Below are 24,569 nucleotides of genomic sequence, written 5' to 3' on the forward strand. Positions count from 1 at the left end.
CTCGTGTGTATCTGTAAACCAGTTTTAAAAAATTAAATAAAAACTTATTAACACTTTAAGCAAAGTTTTATTATCTTTACAATGTTGTAATGGTGTAATACGAGCATAGAAATTTCGTTATCATCTATATAACCAAAAGAGACTAGTAACTTTTAGTAAATAGTTTATAATGGTGTAAAATCTGACAAATTTAATCATTCTCAGCAGAAGTACTTGGCTGGGTAAAGATAAGTTTAGTGCTATTTGTGGCAAACAGGGATTATATTTTGAGGTGGTTTTGATAAGATTAATATAAACAAACACAAAGCTTTATATTAATTTAGATAAATTATTTGGCTTTAAGTCGTGAAATCTACTATGTGATTTTGAAAATTTACCATAGTCAAAATGAATATATGTTGTCTTCATGTAAACACACTGTCTCCACTAAAGAGTTGATATCACTTGAGTCATTTATAAAGGTGAATAAAACTAGACTGCATTTAAAGGAAAAAAAAAGGCTAAAATGTAGAATCTTAAATAAATAAATAGGGAGTTCAGGATTAGTAGATATAAACTACTATATATAAACTAGATAAACAAGAAGGTCCTACTGTATAACACAGGGAACTATATTCAATACCTTTTTAATGGCCTATAATGAGAAAGAATATGAAAAAGAATATATATATATGTATAAATGAATCACTATGTTGTATACCAGAAATTAAGACAACACTGTAAACCGACTACGCTTCAAAAAAAATTGGTTAAAGTAGTAAATTTCATATTATGTATATTTTACCACACACACACACACACAAAATCCCTATACATTTAATCCTTTTGTGGCATCGCTTACTCAGAGAACCTGGACTAACACACACTCCACTTAAAAGTCTTTTTTCCCCATCACTCTATATGACATCCTGATTTTCATCAAGTAGTTGACTGTCAGTTATTTTTATTATATATTGTATAAGTTCTTTCACTAAAATGCAAGTTCCAACAAGGCAGTAACTGTGTCTGTACTATTCACTGCCTGACCTCTTACACTAAAACAGGTGACTGGCACATAATAAGCAATTAATATTTATTTGTATTGGATTAATCAGTAAAAGAATGAATGAATAAAACTAAAAAATGACTGCTGTGTTTCTTGCTTGGATAACTAAGAATATGATGATACCAATCACTAAGATAGGAAAGAGGAGATATGAAGAATGAGAATAGTAATCAAATTATGTAATAATGTCTAAGACTTTTTGAACATTTTCAGTTACAGAAGCTCTAGAACCACAGAAGACATTTATTTCACATGTGGGAGTCCAACAAGCCCTTAAAATAGAGAAACTAATCACAAAAGAGAACAGTAGGGAAAGAAGAGATTTTCTTGTCTATAAAATTGATAACCCGATCTACATGCTGCTTCTAGATTCACAGTAAGTATAAAATAGGAAAGTGGTTGTATCTTTCAGAAAGTCTGTATAGAGCACTTTTAATGTCTCTAAGGGTATCAAGGCCCAAGGTTAAAACATAATCTTCAAAAAGGGAACCCTCCTACACTGTTAGTGGGAATGTAAATTGGTGCAGCCACAATGGAAAACAGTATGGAGATTCCTTAAGAAACTAAAAAGAGAGTTGCCATGTGACCCAACAATCTCTCTCTCGGGCATATATCCAGGGGAAACTCTAATTTGAAATGATACATCCACTCCAATGTTTCACAGCAGCACTGTTTACAACAGCCAAGACATGCAAGCAATCTAAATATCCACTGACAGATGAATGGATAAAAAAGCTACAGCATACATACAATGGAATATTGCTCAGCCATAAAAAGGAATGAAATAGCGCCATTTGCAGCAACATGAATGGACACAGAGATTATCACATTAAGTGAAGTAAATCAGACAAAGACAAATGTTATGATATCACTTGTATGTGGACTCTAAAAAAAATGATACCATTGAATTTATTTACAAAACAGAAACAGACTCATAGACATAGAAGACAAACTTTTGGTTACCAAAGGGGAAAGAGTGTGGGAGAGGGATAAATTAGGAGTTTAGGATTAGCAGATACAAACTACTATATATAAAACAGATAGGGGCAGGGTATAGCTCAGCAGCAGAGTATGTGTCTAACATGCACAGGGTCCTGGGTTCAATCCCCAGTACTTCCATTAAAAGATAAATAAATAAATGGAAACCTAATTACCCCCTCCAAAATAAAACTATTTTAAAAAAACAGATAAACAACAAGGTCCTATTGTATTGCACAAGGAACAATATTTAATAACCTGTAATAAATCGATAATGGAGAAGACTATAAAAAATAATATATATGTATAACTGAGTCACTCTGCTGTATACCAGAAACTAACGCAACATTGCAAATCAACTGTATTACAGTCAATCAATCAATCAATCTTCAAACCAGAGAACTGGCTGGATTCAGCTCACAGACATGTTTTATTTGGCCTGCACAATTCAGGGGCAAAAAAGGAGATGGTTAATGGTGAAACATTATAGGCCTTCTCATTAGAATCAAGAAGGAATAAAAAAGGGTTTTCATTGTTATTTAGCACTGCTCTGGAAAGATCAGTTAAGTCATTCAAACAAAAGAACGGACATAAACATTTAAAAAGGAGGGTTTTTTTGGTCATTTTTTTCAGATGACATCAACAGATGAGATCAACAGGAAAGCCACTGGAAACAGTAAGACAGGCCAGTTATATGTATGTTTAGCAAAATACTACTTCAAAATCAGTGACCTCCCTTTAAACAAACAGTAGCTAGTTAGAAAACGTTACAGAACAACAACAAAAAAATAAATAAAAAAAAGAAAATGTTACAGAACAACAAAAATATACCACTCACCATAGAGACGAAAAGATTTAATACCTAGTATCAAATTTAATGAGACACAGGACTTACATGAAACAACTATTGTTATGTCAATTATGCAAAATTTAATGGAAAATTTTTAAATTATAAAATAAGGGAAACTAGTATTCTAGTTCTCTTCACCTTCAAACACTCCCTGTTATCCATAGTCCTCCAGAACACTATAGATCTGTTCATAGTTCTGTGTTAAGGAGATCAGAATTTCTTGAAAAACTAAATCTTGAAAAGTAAAATCTTGAAACCCTCTGGGTAGAAAAAAGGAAGGACAGGGAGTCTCACTGAATGACTCTACACTGATATAAAAAGGAGTGTCCTATTATTTGCTAGAGTCACAGATCAGTCTTAGGGTTGCATTTCAAAGTCACTGAATTAAGTATGGGGGGGAGGGTATATAGCTCAGTGGTAAAGTGCCTGCTTAGCATGCTCGAGGTCCTGGATTCGATCCCCAGTACCTCCATTAAAAAAATAAATAAACAAACCTAATTACCGCTCCCCAAGAAACATTTTTTTAAAAAAAGAATGATTTATATGGAGAGTGAAAGGACTGAGACCTAAATCTAGGGATGTTCACATTACTCCTTAACCTAAACAGATATCCACAGAGATAATGACTTGAGAGGAACTGGACATGGGATACTCATGTGAGAAGATTCAGAGACATCCTCCATTTCACGTTGTTCTCGATATTACTGCTCATGGTATTAAAAGGAATGAAGGTGGTACAATGAAGATATAGTACAATAGAGTTTATAACTGTCAGACTCTGAAAGTTGCCTTGTGAGAGGTCTGCCCAGGATCATATTTCCTCTAAAAGGGAAAGGGGAACTGAGAAGCACAGATAGCACCATGTTTACATTTAGAGTTCAGTTCATATGGGTTGATTATCTCACCTAAGGCTTACTCTATGAATGTAGAATCTTTGTGCCCCACCCCCCAGGACAAATCTGACCTCAAATGACTCAAGGTAGAAAACTAGTTAACCAAATCATGAAGAGGAAGATTTCAAAACTAAGAAGTCTCACAAAATTTTTGAGAAAGCAAGAAAAAATTAAGGCATTATAACAATAACCAAAAAAAAGCTATAGCAAATCTAGGAACTCTGGGAAAACATAAAGGAAAATGAAACGCTCAAAGGATACTGAGTGATAACAGGGAAGGTGATTATCCACATTTAAGTGGGATCATTGACAAAAAGACTCCTTTTTAAATAATGAAGCAAAGATAAGTGTTATTTATTTGAGTACTAAAAATATTTGGATTCAAGTCTTGGCTCTGTTCCTGACTAGCTGTGTAACCTAGGGCGTATTACCTAAACTAACACTGTTTCTCCTCTATAAAATTAGGACAATTATAGTATGTACCTCATAAAATTGCCTTCAGGGTTAAATGAGAGTACCTAGCAGAGTACTTGGCATAATAACTATTATTATTAATTCCTTTTCTAGAGGAGCAGTTACACACATAAGGCATATAATGTTTAAGGCCTTGCCTTGTTACTAGAAATAAAATCCTTAGAGACAAAGAGGGGTATAAAATTGATTATTTCTAGAGAACCTTAAAAGAAATAAAGGACTAAGTTTCTTTGGCACAAAACCTATAAAAGCAAAAAATTCTAGACTTTTCTATGAAGGATTAGAAAGTTTGGGGAGCTAGATATTTCCACTCCCTAATTTCTAATACTAGTACATTCTACTTTTGGAAAAAGATAAATATCTCAAATAATAGGTTTCTATTACTCAATGAACTTAATAATTTTCTTACTGGTCTTGTTTAAAGAACTCTAAAATCTCTAAGTATTAGTCATCAAAGAAAAACACATCTAACATCTACTTAGGTCTCCTATCAGTACAAACTGGGCGGAGTTCAACACATTATACAGAGTCTACTGCTCTAGTCATGACTGTGCTATTATCATGGCCAGTGGCGAAATGAAGGATTTATCTAGCCTGGGAAGCCCAAAGAGTATCTGGCAGTTAGTTTCAACTGGTTAGGAAGGCAGTACTACAAATTATAGGGTACAATGCACAAATGTCTAACATTTCTGGTCTGGACTCTGAAATTTATATTGTAACATGAAATATGAGAAATAAAGATACTGCTAATGATCTATTAAATAAAATACGCTCTACAGAGAAAATCTGAAAGAATTAACCAAAAACGGCCTATATGCAAAAAACTACAAGACAATTCTCATAACTGGAGAGACACCTCATTTCTAAATGAATAGACTCCAAATTGTCTGCTATAAATTAGAAGAAAGTCATACATTTTTTGAAATGTAAAACACAAATACATCACCATAGACGTGTTAGGTTTTTTAAAACATTGTATTTTTTTTCAAATAGTCTAAATACATAAATACAAAAATTAAAATTCATGTTGTTTGCATTCAGTATCTCATCATTTTGTTCACTGGAACTCTCAAATAATCAACAATTAAAATAATAACTATACAGTTACGTATATAACTGAGGAAGACAGAACTGAAAGGGAAATTCTGAACTCAAAAATTTTTTTCCTTTTTTAAATCAAGCATCAATTTTTAAAACAAAGATAAAATTAGGGCATATCCTGTTATCACTTATATATGCAATCTAAAATAAAAATAAGTGCAACAAAACAGAAGCAGACTCACAGATAAAGAAAAAAACTAGTGGTTACCCATGGGGAGAGGGAAGAAGGGAGATGCAAGACAGGGGTAGGGGATTAAGAGGCACAAATTACTATGCATGAAACAAATACACTACAAGGATACATTGTACAACACAAGGAAATATAGCCATTATTTTACCATAACTTTAAATAGAGTATAATCTATTAAAATATTGAATCACTATGCTGTACTCACTGAAACCAATATTGTAAATAAACTATACTTCAATTTAAAACTAATTAAGGTATATGTATAAAATAAACTGCTAAGTAGTCTTTAAAAATGAGGTAGGTTCTAGATAAAATGATAAGTTTTCAAAGCAGGTTGCAAATAAGCCTATACAAGTCCTTTCTGTAAAAACAACTTATGTTTATATGTGCATGGGGAAAATTGTAGAGTAGTAATTTACAGCACTAGGTTAGGAGCTTTTACCTTTTATGTTACAAATTTCCTCATGTTTTGAACTTTTTTTATAAACTGACCATTTGCCGCTTCTGAAATCAAAGTACAAGGATTTTTTAAAGGAGTGAGAAATTATCACTGCACATACTTTATTCTTCCACTGGACCAGGACACAACTTTCTAAATAGCAGATTACTGCATAAATCAAATATATGCTAGTATGATTTTTCCAAGAATCTTGACTAAGCAATAAAATTCCTTAGTGACCAGAAATGATCACCAGTCCTGGACAGCTTAATGACAGAGTAGGGTAGAAATAGACAGATGGCATCTGATTATTGGCAAATTTGAATGGAACTGTCAAATTTGAGAGCCGATTATGCTTTTTATTTACTGATACTAGTCTACAGTCCTGGGCATGTTGTTTCTGAACATAACTCACTGAAAAAATTTTAATGCCTGGAAAGTAATAATCTATCATCAAAACATTTTACAAAATCTTTCACCAATGAAAGTATAGCCAACTATTATTGTTTAGTTAATTGAAATGTCAATAAGAAGTCAAAAAAAATGTACAAAGAAAACAAACCTTCACAACCTTCTGTTCTTGATATTTTTTCAAGTAATCAGTCTGACAACTTTCAAAAAGCTTCAAATTTACAAACTACTTTTACAGATTACTATTATTTAAACTTCCACTTTCCAAAACTGAACTTCAAGTGGTCTCCAGGATTCCCTGGAGACTGGAACTTGGTGAATTGAGAGTTCTCTCTCTCTCTCTCTCTTTTTTTTAAAGTGATAGAAACCAACTCAAAGACAGTATTTTTTTATGCCTAATATCTTATCAAAACTTAACAGTCTTGTAAGAGCTAAATGTAAAATTAAACCACACTGCTAAATAAGGTCTTAAATCTTTAGAAGCACATTTAACATTCTGAACTGAATTTTGCCAATAATTTTAAGTGACTTGGTCTTTTACTTATGAATAAGCAGTTACCTATGTTGAATGCTGCTAAAGAAGTAAGGAGAAACAAAATCAAAAGTATAAAAATAAAAATTACTGTGCCTTACACAAGACTTTGAAGAGAACAATCTCAGCGAAGGATTGAGCACACATCCCTGAGAGAAGCAGGAATCACTATGTGAAAATACGGTGGAACCAAATGATGACGGGCTGAAAATGTCAAGCTGACAATTTTTGACTAATACAGTATATGTCCAGTTATTCAATTAATTACAGAATAATTACTTTGTATGCTGGATCTGTGGGTGAAGATAAAAGTAAGATACAGGGTCCTACCTTAAGCAGCTCATAATTTAGTACAGTTGAAAGAATATAAATAACCAAAATACAGAATACTATGAACAATGATATAAATAAAAGCATTCCCTATGGAACACAAAGGAGGAAGCATGTGGTGTCTCTCTGAAAGGCTTCACAGAGAAGATGACATCTAAGTCAAACCATGAAGGGTGCAGAAGGTGATGGCAGGTGGAGAAAATCCTTCATTTCAAACAATGCTGAGACATGGTAAGAAATTACAGTATCTAAATACTCCAATGTTTGGGGTGTAGGTGTTTTTATTTTTGTTTTTTAGTGGGAGAAAATAAGCTGGAGTCAAATCATTAAGAAGTGAGAGATTATGTTTCTACTAACCACAGTTTAGGAAGACTTAAGGAGTGCTGACAGGAGTAGGCTGGAAGGAAAGTAGAGACCAGGGAGAAGGGGGCTTTGCAGCGGTGGGGGCAAAGGGCAGTTTTAGGGGGTGTGGGGTAAAGTGATGGAAGGAAAAGTGGTTTACCAAATCAAGGACTGCATCCTCAGAAGTGAAAAAACTTGAGCCAAAACACCAAAATATGACCTTGAAGGTTTCAACATTTTTTCAGAGTACTGCTCAACAAGCAAGCTAAAGCCACAAACTGCAGAACACTACAGAACTACACTATTTGGGGATAAATGTTGTTTTTTTGCTGGTATCACACTTAGACATAAACCTCATACTCCCACCCAAGCAAATAGTCATGTTAAAATATTGCATCTTTCATAATTCACTTATAATTTCCTTGCATAAAATACTCTTCAGGTTTTATCATGCTGTTAAAATAACCCCTTTTTTCTCTTTCTGTGAGGCAGTAATAAATACTTCATTTCTTTGGAAGTCAGATTTCCAGCAACTTCAACTCTTGGGAACAGAGCCTAAAGGAAAATGATTCTATGAAGGTTCAAAATAACTGTCAGAAAGGTCACATGCAATTTAATACTGAGACTATTTATTTTACATATAATTCTAATAAGCTTACTTCTCTGGATTACAGGCATAACAGATAGGATACTGGTGGCAGCACCTAACAACAATTAAAAGACAGACAAAGGCACTGAGCCCAGTAACTAAAAAACCAGCAGTTGTCTAGATTAAATAACATTATTTATGTGAACAGATTCTGAGGGCAACACTGTAATAAAGCACAGAATAAAAGCTGATGTTCATAGTCATGATTCTGAGCCATCCAGAAGAGACTGTTCTCAGTAAAACAAACAAAATATAGCATGTTTTAGACATATTTACAATAATATCATTAATAATTTTTAATTGTTTACCAGGTTAACATGACAGTTGTGACTAACAATATTATCTCAATTTTTATTGAAAATGTACAAATAAGATGACAATGTCAATAGTACAAAAAACTGCATATAAATTCATGAAAATGGTAAAAGAATACAATTTTCAAATATGCAAAATGCCTGCAAAATTTGAACACTATATTCCTAATATGCAAAATTTCTTCAAACTGATAAGAAGGAAAACATAAGTGATTTCTATCCTATGTTTTACTTATTTTTATTCTTTATTTTTGAGCAATTTATAAAGCAAAATAACCAAACGGGGGAAGAAAAAGGTGGGGGAGAGAGAGGGATTTCGGTTTGTTATTTAAAAACTTTGGTCCCTCATGGGTGTCAATTCTAAGATCTAAGGCTAAATGTAAGTAGGAGGACAGAGACTGAACAACAGAATTTTTAAAGGTAAGAAATTGGGAAGTCCAGAAAACCCTGTGAACATCACCAGATCTTCGTTTTTTTAAACACTCAGAAGTGCTTTTAGAAAGCTGTATTTATAACTCCACAGCAGAAGACAAAGACAACACACACAGATACTACTAAGTGCTATGATACAAATGTGTGATGCTACATCCATTCAAGTATCCAGGTTCAGAGTTTCCACATTTTGCATAGGAACTGAAGAGTCAAGGGGAAAAGGCACTAGGACCTAGCATCCAGATTCTGATTTTTAATACTATTCTCCAACAAAAGGAACCAGGGCTCCTTGGAGTAATGGCTGATACTAGGACTATGGCAAGAAAAACAGAAGATGAACCTAGAGCATCTTACAGCGCCAGAAAGCCAAGAACACAAAAAACCAAAAGGATAGAGGTATATCAAAGGGACACTGGAGCCAACCTGAAAGAGCTCCCAATGGCCAAAGCTAGAACAACTGTTCCAACAAAATAACACAGTATTGAATTCTAACCCAAAGTATGAAATAAATAACAATTTAGTCCATTCTGATGCAAACGATTGAATTAATAAACATGTGAGAGGAAAAAAAGATGAATCTTCCTTACAGAAGAATTCTAAAAAAATTAAATAAAATAATTCCAAATGATTATCATAGATACAGCCCTTCCAGGAGGTGGAGCTTAACAATTTGTCCACCATTAGCGACTTGCTTCCAAATAAAAAACTAATGGGAAAGGAGAGTAACTTTATAGTGGTGAGACCTGGCAGACACTACCCTGGCCAGGTGATCGAGGTTAATAATCATCAATTATAGTCAGTTGCTAACAAGGGCACTTCACTTCTGTGGTATTCTTCTGGAAACCCACAACCCCGGTCAAACCAATGAGAAAAACATTAGGCAAACCCAAGCTGAGGGCATTCTATAAAACACCTGATGAGCACTCTTCAAAACTATTAAAGTCATGAAAAACAAGCAAAGGCCAAAATATGTGAGACCACAGGAGACTACAATCAAATAATACCTGGAGTTTAGTTAATAGTAATATACCAAAGTTGATTTCTTAGTTGCAATAGATGTACAGTAAGATGTTAACAATAGGGGAAACGGGGGGAGGAGTTTATGGGAATTTTGTGTACTATCTTTGCAACTTTTCTGTAAATGAAAAACTACTGTAAAATAAAAGCTTTATTTTTTTTTCAAGGGGGAAGAGAACACTAGGGCATTATTTGCAAATTTCCCAAATCCCTAGGAAAGGGAGGAGACAAATTAGAGACAATGGAGTTTACCCTGCTCTCCAATCTCACCATTCCCTCACTGCTGACAATAATATTACCCCAAATCTTACACTGAACTACTAAGGGAGGAGGGAGTGGGAAATTAAAGTTGGCACTATCAAGGGAAAAGAATGGGCCTAAAACCATCTGGAAGCTCCACTGGGATAGCAAGGCATGTATCTGTATACATTGGGAAATTACATATAATTCACGGAATTTCCACAGAGAAGTTATTAAATGGTACCAACCTTTCCAAATTACCACTGGGAATTTACAAATAAACATGATTTACTTGGGTTAAAATGTTCAGCAATCATGCATTAACAGCCAATATGTCTACAAAGCTTACATGTGCCCAAATGTGTATGTGAGTGTACATTTTATCAATTTTTTAGTGACCTTTCTAAAGAATAAAGGAAAGAAACTTACTAAACAAGAATGGCTAGGTAGTACTTCAAACCATATGCTACAGGTTCTTAGATCATTAAATATGTACTACAATTACCCAAGTGGGAATTAAAACACCAAAATTAAACCATTTGTTCTTACACAAACTAGGAAATCATTGTTACCAACTTTCACAACCTTGGTATGGTGTTAGATCATAACAAATCACCTTCAGCTGAATATATACCAAATCAAAGTATCTATGTATTATGGACGGAACTGTGTCCCCTCAACATTCAAATGTTGAAATCTTAACCCCCAGTACCTCAGAAGGTGACTACATATAGGGCCTTTAAAGAGGTAATTAAGGTTAAATAAGGTCATGAGGGGGCCCTAATCCAATGTGACTGGTGTCCTTTATAAGAAGAATCTGGATACAGAGTCAGAGAAAAAAAAACGTGAGGATACAGTAGGAAGGCAGTCATCTGCAAATCAAGGACAGAGAGACCTCAGGAGTTTCCATAACTGTGAGAAAACAGATTTTTGCTGTTTAAGCCACCCACTATGCGGTATTTTGTTATGGAAGCCCTAGCAAATGAATACATCATGCAATAAACATTTCCTGAGTATCTTAAATGTGTTAGACTGCCACAAATATTGTAAATACAAAGATGAATAAGACAGAGACCTGTCCTTAAGTTACAGTTGAGCAGGTAGGGAAACTTATCAGTAGGTACCTAAAATACAGTGTTATCAAAGAAGTTTGCACTGAAACAAATTTAAGTAATACCTAATTCAATTCTGAAGGGGAGGGTGTATCAGGCAAGGTTTTCTAGGAAGAATAAAGGGGAAAACAGTGAAATGGGAGGAAATGAGACTTGATTATTCTATTTTCCATGGCAAAGGTTCTCAGAATGAACCACATATTTAATGATGAAGCATATCTACAAAATTTACAAAATCATTTTTCTGAAAGACATCATATGCTCTTCTCACAGACAACACAAAATCTTCAAAGACGCCATTCCACTTCAAACAACTATTTGTCTAGAACTACTGTTGAAAAGGGAAAAATAAGACGACTTCTAGGGATACTTTTCAGCATATGAAAGACTAGACAAAGGTCCACAGAATTACAAGATTTCCCCTAGAATTTGTTTCAATTTAATAACAGAGGGAGGAATCTGTAAGAACTAAAGCCCTATGTTCTCCCTTAATCCCCAGCAATAACACTAAGCTCCCTAGCACTCTCACCAGGCAAAACAGTCTCAACTTCATTACCCTTCAGAGTAGGGAGAGAAGAACTACAAGCTATAATACACGTGAAAGTTAAAACAGAATAAAGATCAATTTCCAAACTTGTCTAGAAATGTATAAGTAATCAGCAATATAAATGAAGTGTATAATTAAAAATCAGCCTACAACATGCATTCCAAAATCTGTTTTTAACCATGATTTCACATGAAGGTATAAATGGAATGTTCACCATAGTCTCAAGTGACACAAAGCTGAAAAAGGATTACATATAAACTGAATGACAAAATCAGGACCAGAAAGTGAAAGCTTAGAATGAGATTAGCAAAATCCTTTAAAAACAAAATCTTTAATAAATATAAAGTACAACTAAATTTATCTCATATACAGATTAAAATCACAGGGGAGGAATCTTAAAAAATGTTTTTCATGGAATAATTTGCCTAGAGTCAATAACTGAATAATATTCAGAGACATTCACTTACAAATGCTCTAAATTCTAATTTTGGTCTTGCTCTATAAAAAGAATACATGACATAATCATCTTTTTTCAGACTCAAATATCAAAGTTTTCTGGTCTGAATTTATCAAAGTTTAAAGAGTTTTTCATAAATCATCACCATCTGGTCACTTTTGTAAAAGCAGAATGGAATAAAGTGAATTCTACTAGCATCTTTCCTCATGGAGATATCCTCACAAGGATTATTCTCTAGCTATAACCCTAAATTTGAAGAAAGAAACCCCCCAAAACCAATAACATGTAAAAGTAAAATGTATAGCAATAATAACACAAAGCACATGAGGGGAGAAAATAAAAGCAGACTGTTGTAAGTTTCTTATATTATACATGAAATACTCTATTATTTCTTGAAGGCAGATTGTGAAAAGTTAAAGATGCATAGTGTAAACCCTAGAGCAACCATAATAGAGAAAAAATATAACAGGTAAGTATAGCTAATAAGCCAACAATGGAAATAAAACATAATGCAAAAACTAAAAAACTCATGCCTAAAAGGAGCAAAAGAAGGGGGAGGTGGGAGTGGAAAGAAAGACCAGAGAATAGATGGGACAAATAGAAAACAAGAACATTTACATTTCACTATATGTAAATTTTACTTAAAAAACAAAGAAATATAAACAAATATTCAACTCTAGCTAATGACATGGAAGCTGAATTTGTTTAGAGATAAAATGCACTGATGTCTGTAACTTAATTTAAGATACAAAAACAAAACACCACACATAACAATAAGTTTGATTAATGGGCGATTAGATGAATACATAGATGGAATGATATGTGATAAAGCAAAAATAGCAAACTGTTAATTGCAGAATCTAAGTAATAGGGAAATGGACGTTCACTGTTCAATTCTTTCAATTTTTGTATGTTTGAAATTTTTCACAGTAAAATGCTAGAGAGAAAACAGCTGATGAGCAAAAGAAGCCAGACACAAAAAAGTAACACAATTTGATTCATAACTATATAAGGATCTTAGAACAAAACTAATCCATAATATCAAAAATCATACCACCCTATGATCCAGCAATTCCACTCCTGGGCATATATTAGGAAAATAACTCTAATTTGAAAAGATACATGCTCCCCAAAGTTCACAGCAGCACTATTTACAACAGCCAAGACATAGAAGCAGCATAAACGTCCATCAACAGATGACTGGATAAAGAAGTTGTGGTATATAATAGAATACTATGCAGCCATAACAAAGAATAAAATAATGCCATTCGCAGCTACATGGATGCACCTGGAGACCTTCAGACTAAGTGAAGCCAGAAAGAGAAAGAAAAATACCATATCACTTTTTATGCAGACTCTTAAAAAAAAAAAAGGACATAAATGAACTTACAAAACAGAGGCAGACTTACAGGCATAGAAAACAAACTTATGGTTACCAGGGAGGAAGAGGGTGCCCAGTGGAGATATAAACACAGTTTATTGTTTTCCTTAAAGGCATTACGGAAATACTGGTTAAGACACTGAATTAAGCATTCCTTTCTCAGGTGACACAAAACCTACTGATGTTAAATTCCTTCTACCCTATCATTGCTGTGAGTCTTCAGCAAGTTGCTAACCATTCTGTGCCTAAATTTCCTTCTTTGAAAAACGGAACTATCTACTTCAAAAGGTTGTAAATTTTAAACCAAATAATGTATGCACATCCTGACTTTTATTATTGTTTTAAATAGGAAGTCAGCTAGGTTTTTAAAATCATCCTGGCAAAAAAAAAAAAATCCGCAAGCTTTTCTACAGGAATTCCTTCTCACTCTCGCTTTTTTGGGGGGCAGTCCTTCAGTTTTGCAGGTACACCCACCTGGTGTTATTCAAGAGAACCTCAAATTCCTCTTGCAGATCAAACCAAAACCCTGAGTTGTTAAAGCCCCAAAGCAAAGGTTGGTGTAATAAAATAAAAATAAGACAGAAAACTAGATTAGAAAAGATAGCAGGTGCCCTGAGAATGTAAGATCTAATGTATTGAGCAGAAGTGTCCAAGGGAACAATTTTTCCTTGAATGAAGTCCAACAAGTTTATTTACATAAAAGTTGTTTTACCTCTACCTATGTGATTTAGATCAAAATATAAAATTGGAAAATATTCATTAAAGAGTACGTTCTAAAGAATGAGAAAAGAGTCATAAGAGAAAAGCCAGGAAGTGTTACTGATATTTTAATGACTGAAGGTAAGGCATACTGAATATTGGGTCGGGGGAATACCTCTGGATAGAGAATACACTCATAATATAAATTCAACTACATGAAATAAAAAAAAATAATTTAGACCATGTAGATTATGTTTGCTAGTCAATGTTCAATGATTATATGCCCAGAATGAAGACAAAAAGGTAACATTTTACTATTTTCTAGTTGGTCTTACTTTCCATGTACCTCTTGTGTTATGAGCATCTTGCTGTTCTGTCAGATTCTAATGTTTAGAGAAATTTATTTTTCCCACAACATGGACCATAAACACAGCCTACTACTTCATCTGGTGTTTAACAATGAAACATGATTTGTTCCAATACTGAAGGAAAAACAGGATGTGTTGGACTTTGAGAGACTGTATGTCTATATTTTGTATTTTATGGGCAACTTTAGGGATTTCCAAGGTTATTCGGACTAAATGACAGTTTTGTCTTCCTTGAATCTGTGTATTCAGACAGCAAGTGAAAATCCTTGTGGCAAGAAATAAAAATAGCAAGCTACTAAACAATTCTAGGATACTGGTTTGGGGAAATTATTTGGTAAGCCTAATGTCAGCTAAACCTTTTTCAGTTTTTCTGCTACCAGTCACTGCACAAGGTGATAACTTTAAAAAGTTAAAATGCTAACCTGTTTCAAAGAATTTCATATTCTAGATAAATATACTAACCCTAATCCTAATATGGATTCCCATACATGTTAAGTGCAGCCTACAAACATTTACTATATACTTTTTGGGCAATCTTCAGAATTTTGGTTACAGTATACATAAACTATGAGTTCTTCCTGTTGGGGAAGAAAGTGGCAACTGAAAAAGAGGCAACTGAGGATTAACAAGGATGATGGGAGAGAAAAGAAAAAATATTTTAAATTGAATCTTGTTTAAGATAAAGGAAGATGACTGAAAATTAAGTCCAGGCCTTAGAATTGCTACCCAGAAGTGCTATTTATGTGAAGAAATATTCACTCACACTGGAATAAAATAAGTAAATCCACGTCTAGGAAGACAGTTTCAAACAGATCAATTCAGTTCTAGCAGGATAAATACAAGTTAGGTTTTCCAAACTTTTGCCATCCCAAACATCAGGGATCAGATCACAAACTGGAAATGATACCCCAGTAACAGAAATAAATTTTACAGTAGTTTATAAATATTTTAGAAGATACAATATCACTGATAATACATTAACTACCACTTACTTGTGTACTGTTGTCGTTCAATAAATATTTATTGAGAGCCCATTATAGGCTGGGCACCATTCTAGGCACTGGGATCAACAGTGAAGAGACTATATAAAGTCTTTGCTTTTGTGGAAATTGCACACAAATGAGGACAAACAAGACAAAAGTAGACAAACAATTAAGATAATTTTAGAAAGAAGTATGTGTTATTAAGGAAATAAAACAAACAGTAAAGACTGACCATCAACAGCCTCCTTGCTAAGAAGCTAAAGACCTGAATGATGAGAAGGAACCAGCCACCAGTCAGCCAAGACACACAGTTCTGGAGGAAAAGTATTCTTAGCAGAGGAAACAGTAAGAAAAGATCATGTGGGAGGAACAGGCCTAACATGTGCAAAGAACAGAAAGAAGAGGAGTGGGAGGAAACGAAGATGGCACACAATGGGATCAGAGCTGGACAGGGGCTAGATTAGGTAAGGTCTTTAAGGAACTGTGTGCCACATTTTTTTTCCATTTTATCCTCTCCAGAAACTACTACACCCAGGGAACTGAAGACTACAGAAGTTATGTGACTTGCCTAAGGTCTGCAACAAAACACCTGGATTTTAATTTCTACGTAAGTTGTTGGGTTTGGTCTCTTTCTTCTAAACTAAATGTATAGTTTTGAGAGCTCTCATGACTTCAGTACCCATGACCTAATTTACTTATGATTTTATGTTACTCAACCACAATTTCTTCTCTTTACCATAGAGATTTTCAGAACTTAGCTTCCATAGTGGGAGAATGTTAAAGTTCTAGTAAAATTAGATAATTGCTACAAAATAAGAAAAGGACCAGATACTATGGAGAGACAAAAGGGAACACTACTGATTCTGCAGGAGAAACCACAGACCTTTAAGAGCTAGTCCTTAAAAGCAAGATTTCCTCAAGTGGAGAATAAGGATAAAGGCATATCAGAGGAATGACAGGTAGAAAGATGGCTCTGAAAATAAAAGGGCAGTTTTATCCATTCCTATATGTAGGTCTTTAAAGAAATGTGATTTTATAGAAAATACAATCAAATCCATGATAATAAATCACATTCTGCAGATGTTCTGTAATAAAAATCTTCTATCACATGATTTTTTAATAAGACTACTTTGTAATAAAGAACATACCTGTTAAAGTAGGAAAAGGCTTTGTAAAGTGAACCTATTTATCACATATACGAAAACTGTATTTATTCACATATTTAAATATGATTTTACCAGTAAGAGTTGGGGAAAAAGCCCAGTTTCACATCAATAATATAACTTGCACCTGCTAATTCTGTCATATTTATGAAAAGTAAAATTCACATTTTACTTAAACACAGTAAATTATACACATATCTATATCTCAAATTTCCTTACTGAATTGACAGTAAAAACATTAAAAAAAAAAAAAGGAGGGTGGGAAGGGATAGACGGGATTTCAAAATTGTAGAATAGATAAACAAGATTATACTGTATAGCACAGGGAAATATACACAAAATCTTATGGTAGCTCACAGAGAAAAAAATGTGACAATGAATATATATATGTTCACATATAACTGAAAAATTGTGCTGAACACTGGAATTTGACACATTGTAAAATGATTATAAATCAATAAAAAATGTTTAAAAAATACACACACAAACATGAAGTTGAAAAAGAAGTATTTTAAATAAACTTTTCAGGTAAGTGTGGATATTACTCTTCTTTAATATTAAGCCAAGACTTAACAAGTGTAATTCTGTAGAGGTTAGCTGCCATCTGAAATCACACCATTTCATTTAAAATCTATTGATCTCACACTTAAGGAGATCTTTTACTCACAGAATGACTTGGTATATCATATACTGACCATTTGAAAAAAGTTGGTCCACAGAGTTATACACATCTTCCAAACACTGACACATTTCACTGTAAGACACACACAAACACACGTTAGTATCACCATCAATTTTACCAGCAAGGTCCTGAGAAGTTGCCTAGCTCATAATGACAGACATGTTTTCCAAAACTCTAGTATTTGCCTAGAAGTCTTAATTTTATCTTGGCAATAAATTCTGTCAGTTATTCTTCCTGAAGTGACAGACTCATTTCATTTATTTTTGAGAAAATATGTCCAAATATCCAAGTTTAAGTAACTATAGTTTGTCATTCTTTCAAGTAAAAATAGTGTTCCATGATAAAAGCAACTAGCTTGCTAGCTCAGCTCACAACTCAATCACAGAAATATTTTTCCAGTCAAGCATCGTACTTTGGTACGCAGCAGAAGTGCCTTATAACATTTTTCTCACTTTGTACATTGAAATATTAAAAAGACAGTACGCCAGGGTCAAGATTAATAAAATTAACAAGCTTTATTGCTTCATGAAGGACATTCTTAAATGAAATGAGTTTTTTTTTCAACTACAAAGGTATAGTGATGAAGAATATGACTATTAGTACAATTTTTGCCACCCCTGTGATACGCACTACAGGGCCAACAGTTTTACTCATCACTGTGTCTGCACTATCAGTGCAAATGTAAACATAGTTAAGTAGCAAAGAAGAACTTAGTATCATTATGAAATAGTTTCAATCTAACAGATGACCTGAAACATTTGAATACCATCCCCCGCCCCCCAAGAGTCCACAGACCACACCTTAGAGAATCACTGCCAGGGAAATACATATAAAATAAGAAGAGAGAATGTATCTCCAGGGAAAAGAACTGGGTGGTAGGAAGACAGGGATGGCAAGGAGACTTATTTTTCCCTGTACCACTTTGTACTCTGAATTTAGTATCCTTTGTATGTATTTTATCTTAAAAATTAAATAATTGTTTAAAAAATTTAAAAAGTAAACTGGCATCTAAAGTGGCTAAGACAACATATAAGCATATTATTTAGAGATATAAGGGTAAATATAAAAAAAAATTTTAAGAGGGCAAAATGTTTCCTCTTAGGAAGCAGAACTAGGGGACTGGTAGGGGAGTAGCACAGAGGACTGCTGTTTTTTTTATTATAAGCCTTTTGGAACTAACTTTAAAACCATGTACAGATGTTAATTGGTTCAAAAATAAAAATAATTCAAAAATGTTGCCTGGAAAAACACTTAGAAATTAAGTTTAAAAGATAAATAATGTAAATACCTATGCACAGGTGAGAGAATTGGCTGTGAAACATACCAAGGTGTAACAGTAACTGCCTAGAATAATGTGCCTGTGAGTTTCCACTCTTACATGAAGTATTACTTTATACTATAATAAACATATTTTCATCTAAAAAGCTAGTTAAAAAGCAACAATTTCCTCAGGCCAGAATGTCTGATGACTTAGTTAAAAACAGACAAGTATATAAACCTTAAAGTCACTTTTTTTTAACAGTTAAGTGGTTAAACTCTCCCCAAACACATACACCTCCACACACAAAGTAACGTAAAGTAAAATAATCTTTTTCCCCCTGCTTTTTCATTTGATCACGATTAAGATAAAATCAGAATTTATTTATCTGAAAAAGAAAAGAATTGCTTTATAGTAAATATAAGCTGCTAAATCTTACATAATTACTTCACAAAATCATCACAGAAATATAAACCCACTACCAAAATCTAATTTAAATTTAGTTTCTCAGATGTTCTGATCCAGAAAAAGAGATTATTTCTAAATATAAATAGATAACTCAAAAGCAAATTGGATTCCCCACTAAGAGGAATCCTTGAAGACTGGCTGGTTCCAGGACTGAGATAGAAAAGATATGTTAAACTTGGAACATCTTGCTGTGCAAAAAGAGAGGAAATACTGGGGGCAGGGGGGTTGGGGGAAGGATTATGAGAGTATGTCAAAAAGACACAGAAGTCAGGGTAGAAAGGCTCCCAATGGACAAATCTGAGCATCAAAATAAATAAAGGCAGTAATGGAGTATAACCCATTGAACAGTATAAGAAATACGTAAGTCTATATTGATAACAGATAGATAAAAGGATGCTTCTTCCTTAAAATAGAATGTCTGTTGATAAGGTAAAAGAGAGTTAGAAAATAACCGTTCTGCAACCATCAACGTAAATAAGTATCAGTACAGTCAAGAACCACCAATGGATGCTCAATCCAGAAGGGAAATTATGATAAAGATACAGAAGCTCTAATTAGAAGCAGGATCACTGCACTATCTCAAAGTTGTCCGCACAGTTTGTTTATTAGGTACAAGGCGAAAACAGTAACTATACAGTCCTGCAAAGAAACTAGACAACACCATGACCAGGTAACTAAAAACATCACCAATAAGGGGCTGACCAATGATACGTACTCCAGTATCACACCCTGAGAAGGATACAACATTCTTGGCTGAGGATGCATAACCTGAATCGAATTATGAGGAAACATCAGGTAAGTCCAAACTGAGGAATATTCTATAATATATGTAGTCTATATTCTTCAAAAATGTCCATACAATGAAAGAGAAAGGCTATGGCACTATTCCAGATGAAAGGAGACTAAAGAGACATGACAATTAAATGCAATTTGCAATCCTGAACTGGATCCTACGGGGAAAATGCTGCAAAGGAGCAAACACTATTACTGGGACAAATTGACAAAACTGAAATAGGGACTACAGATAACAAGACAGTATCATCAATGTTAGAGTTCCTTAAACTGGTAGCTGTACTGTGATAATGTAAGAGAATACAGTACACAGTGAATATTTAAAGAAAAATGGGCATAATATGCAATTTACCTTCAAGTGATTCAGAAAAGAGAAAATGAGAAAGCAAATGTGACAAAATTTTAAAAACTGGTGAATCTGAGTAAAAGATATTGAAGAGTTCTCAATACCATTTTTCATACTTCTCTGTAAGTGAAATTATTTCAAAATAAAAAATTTAAAGTCAAATTGGGATGTCAAAACATGGTGATAATAAGTGATTTATTCTGATGCCCTATAGCACATATGAATAAGGGAAATGAGTACAACAGTGACGCAGACTGGCACACAGCCCCGGAGAGAATTTCCTAAACTTTCAATTCTCTAGAAAAAGAAAAATACTTTTTAAGTAACCACATAAACACTAAAATGCTAATCTTGTATACCCTTAGGAAAACACAGAAATCTCTGTTTCATGTCAACATAGTCCATATTGAGGGACTCTCCATTCCTCCAGCAAACCATAAGCGCCTCATAGGCAAGTCTTAAAGTCCTGCTCTTTGTTGTAACTCAAGCACTAACAAGGTGCCTGAAATACACTACTCAGATTTGTTGAACAAATGATGAATGTTTAGAAAGAGGAACAAAATTCTGTATTTTATCAAAATTGAGGGAAGAGAAAGGAAGAAGACACCTAAAATATGATATAAGTTATTATAAATACTTATTTAAAAATGAACATTTTCAAGTCTCACAAAAACAGAGAATAATATTATTAGTATGCATATACCCATCACTCCCACCCAACAACTACCAGGATTATTCCACACTTGCTTCTTCTAACTCCCCTCTCCCCTCCTTTTTTTTGGTCTGAAGTATTTTAAAACAAATACCAGACATCTTTTTTCCCTTCCTCATTCTTCAGTCTCCATCTCTTTAAAAAAATGGGCATTTTCTTACATAAACTTAATGCTATTAGCATCCCTAACAAAACTAACAATAATTCCTTGATATCATCCACATTCAAACTTCCCCCAAAGTGTTTCAAAAATTACTTTCTACAATTGGCTTGAGTCAGGATTTAAACACCATCAACACATTACATTTGGTTACTATATATACTATTTATAATCTTTCTTTTTACATTGTCTCTCAGTAATTATGAAAAAGCCTAACAGACAAACCAAACAATTAATTTACATTTGTAGATTCTCCAGAATCAAGCCCAATCTAATGCATTTGCTGGCCCCTTTGTCTGCAGCTCTCTTCCTCCAGATCATCACTATGGCTGATTCTTTCTAATCACTGACAGCAAATCAATTATTGCCTCTAAAAAGAAGTCCTTTCCAACTACTCCTTCCATAGTTGAGCCCCACTTTCATTCATTCTCCATCACACACTCTTATTTTCTTCATGGAACTTAACCATTACCTAAAACTATTCTGCTTATAATCCGGTTTCCCTAGTAAAATGTCCACTCCATGAAGGCAGACTGCCTTCTCCACTGAAGGCCAAGAACAATGCCAAGAACATGAGACACCAATAAATATTTACTGAATGACTAAACAGTAATGCAGTACCTCTATTTAAAATGTAAGCTCAGTTTACTATTTGTTTTTAAACATTATAGCTCACTGCTCACATAATAATATAAATTGAGTACCTGTAGAAACCTGGGCTAGCTGTTACCAATACACTATGGGATGCAGGAAAGAAAGAACAGAGATGGAAGGCATTCAAATGCATTTCTGGACTTTGACTGAACAATGATTACAGGTTTCTGAAAGAAAAATTATTCAGGATGATTTAAAGAGCATTGTCAGAAGTAAAATAAAGTTTCATTTTTTAGTATCATATGAGAGCTATTAAATTATGAGTAATATCTACGATGGGAAATAAGCATTATCCAGAACAACAAATATGGCTCAAACGTAGTTTTTTTTTTAAATATGTATATCATGAGGGAATTTATACTCTGGGTATAGCATTTCTTTCTGGGGATTGGATCATGATGAATACAATTAATACCAAAAACACCTAACTAAAGATACAAACCATTAAATTTAGAGCCTAGAGAAAGCTAAAGTTTTCTATTCCACACTTTCATTTAACAGTTGAGAGAGATCTGAAGCTCAGGATGCATTTGCTGTTCCCTTTGACTCATCAATAAAGTCAAAGATCTAATGAACAGCAAGCAAAGCTAGATCCAAAATCCAGATCTCCTATATCTAGCCCTATGCCCTTTCGTAAGATGTCATACATAGAATGCTGATGTCAAGTTACAACATACTTCACTATCATTTTTAGTACTGTGACTTTTTTTCCTATTGAAGTCCTAGCCACCAGAGGAAAAGTCAAAACAAGGGCACATATAATTATGCTCTAAGCAAAGCATGGTACCGAAACTCCTCTTTGACAAAATAATTCAAGAAATTTCTAAAAAAATCTAATTGGTTTGATTCGAGTTTTTTATTCCACATTTTAAATTTTATAGTGAAAATAACTATTTAGGAATATCTGATGACTATTCTGTGGTTTAGAGGAGTAAATTGCTGTCTTCTTATCTTGAAGATCAGTATAGCTACTTTTCAATTATCTATAGAAACAGAGCCCCGAAGTGAAATTTGTCAGTGTGTAATCTCCACTATGATGCTTTTTTCACCAAAACAAAATTATTTTTATTCTTTCTTCAAAAAACAACTCTAGTGAAAGAACATGCAAGTGACTAGAAGACACCAAATAAAAAGGAAAAAGTGACAGAAGAATCCAAACACATAAAATATAGCATCCTCAATGATCAAGGAGAGACCCTACCCTTCCTAGTTTTCCCAACCAATTCATAAACACTTCACCAGTTCTTAGAAAACTACTCTGAATTGTAGGAGGCATACAAATGGACAGGAAAGAGATGTCATTTGTCCAAGGTTAAATGACAGGAGGTAGACAAAAGTAAAATATTTCAAGGCTTTTTAAAAAATCCAATTTAAGATTCTTTTCAAAGTGAAAGGGTTTCTCTCTCATCCTGTTTTGTCTCAGAAACACAACCAAACACGACTACATAGTATGAAAAATAACATGGTTTACAGTGACATGAAAATTTTTACTAAAAACCATAGTAACGAACTGTCAAAATGTTGATTTTCGCCCTAATAAAGCCAAGTAAAAACAGTAGTATAGAACTTCTACGAAATACCGAAATCACACTCTAACATTTGAAAACAACGACACAAAAACAAAAATGGGAAAGGAAATGGAACCTTAGCTTATCTCTTCCCCAGTCTGTTCTTTTTGGTTGAAGAGGTCCCTAAAACAGTTAAATTAAACATAAAACATACAATGAAATAAAGTTCGGATTAAGTCACGTTCAAAAGCTATAAGAACTATAAAATGAAGTCTCTGTCAGCTGATATCTTACCACTCCAGAGAGCTCTAAATTCATACTGCATATAAATCAAGAAACAGGAAAGCATGCAACACAATGGAGTCATCCCATATTACAAACACGAAAAAATTAAATGAATACCCTATACTTCCTGGTATTTTTTAACGTTGAAACTAAGACTTGCGTTAAGAAGTTATCTGTAAAGATCTACTATAAACCTATTTAAGAACTGTGGTGACAAACCTCTATTTCTGCTCTATAGAACAAACATTTCTACTACAGCACTGCCTCCGTCCCTGTTAAGTTATCAAAGGACAATCATAAAAAATATCAAGCTTCCTTTTTAACGACCAGCAAGCCAACTCTATATACAATCTGACGCGTCTGTATTTCTCCTGTTCCGCGGTCTACGTTTCCTTGATCACATAAGCAGCCGACTCCCTAACCGTCAGGGCTGACTTAGCGCCCTCCAACACCGCGGGTGCAGGTTACCTTCATCGCTCCATTGTCAAATCGCACTCCTACGCCTCAGTCCTCAGCCCCCGTCCCAAGACCCTAGGGAGAGTCGAAAAGGGGAAAGAAATCCCCTCACCCACAGTCCCCTACTGAGGGGTGTGGGTGTGTCTGTGGACGAACGCTTTGCTGAGACACAAATCAGTCTTCTGCGGACACGCAGACCCTAAGTGACCGTGGAGCCAGCAACAGCCGGCCGGTCGCCGACCCCAGCCTTCGGCGGCCGCAGCCCTTCCTCTTTCTCCCCTCAGGCCGGCCCCTCCCCCGT

At 34.2% G+C, this 24,569-nt stretch overlaps 1 protein-coding gene across 17 annotated transcripts in view; it reads right to left on the minus strand.

Annotated features, from left to right (window-relative positions):
• RNF111 (ring finger protein 111) overlaps window positions 1–24,569 on the minus strand; it is a 101,692-nt gene that overhangs the window by 49,930 nt on the left and 27,193 nt on the right. Inside the window, exon 2 of one of the 17 annotated variants that reach the window (XM_072962334.1) lies at window positions 17,643–17,701. The exons of 13 other annotated variants lie outside the window; for them this stretch is intronic. The gene's annotated coding sequence lies outside the window, so the exon portion shown is untranslated. Of the gene's footprint in view, window positions 1–6,532; window positions 6,620–17,642; window positions 17,702–24,280; window positions 24,545–24,569 lie in introns of those variants that run through there. 3 more of the 17 variants (XM_006210985.4, XM_015245012.3, XM_072962335.1) reach the window with 3 other exon arrangements.

This window comes from Vicugna pacos, chromosome 6 (assembly GCF_048564905.1).
Source record: "Vicugna pacos chromosome 6, VicPac4, whole genome shotgun sequence".
Classification (NCBI taxonomy): domain Eukaryota; kingdom Metazoa; phylum Chordata; class Mammalia; order Artiodactyla; family Camelidae; genus Vicugna; species Vicugna pacos.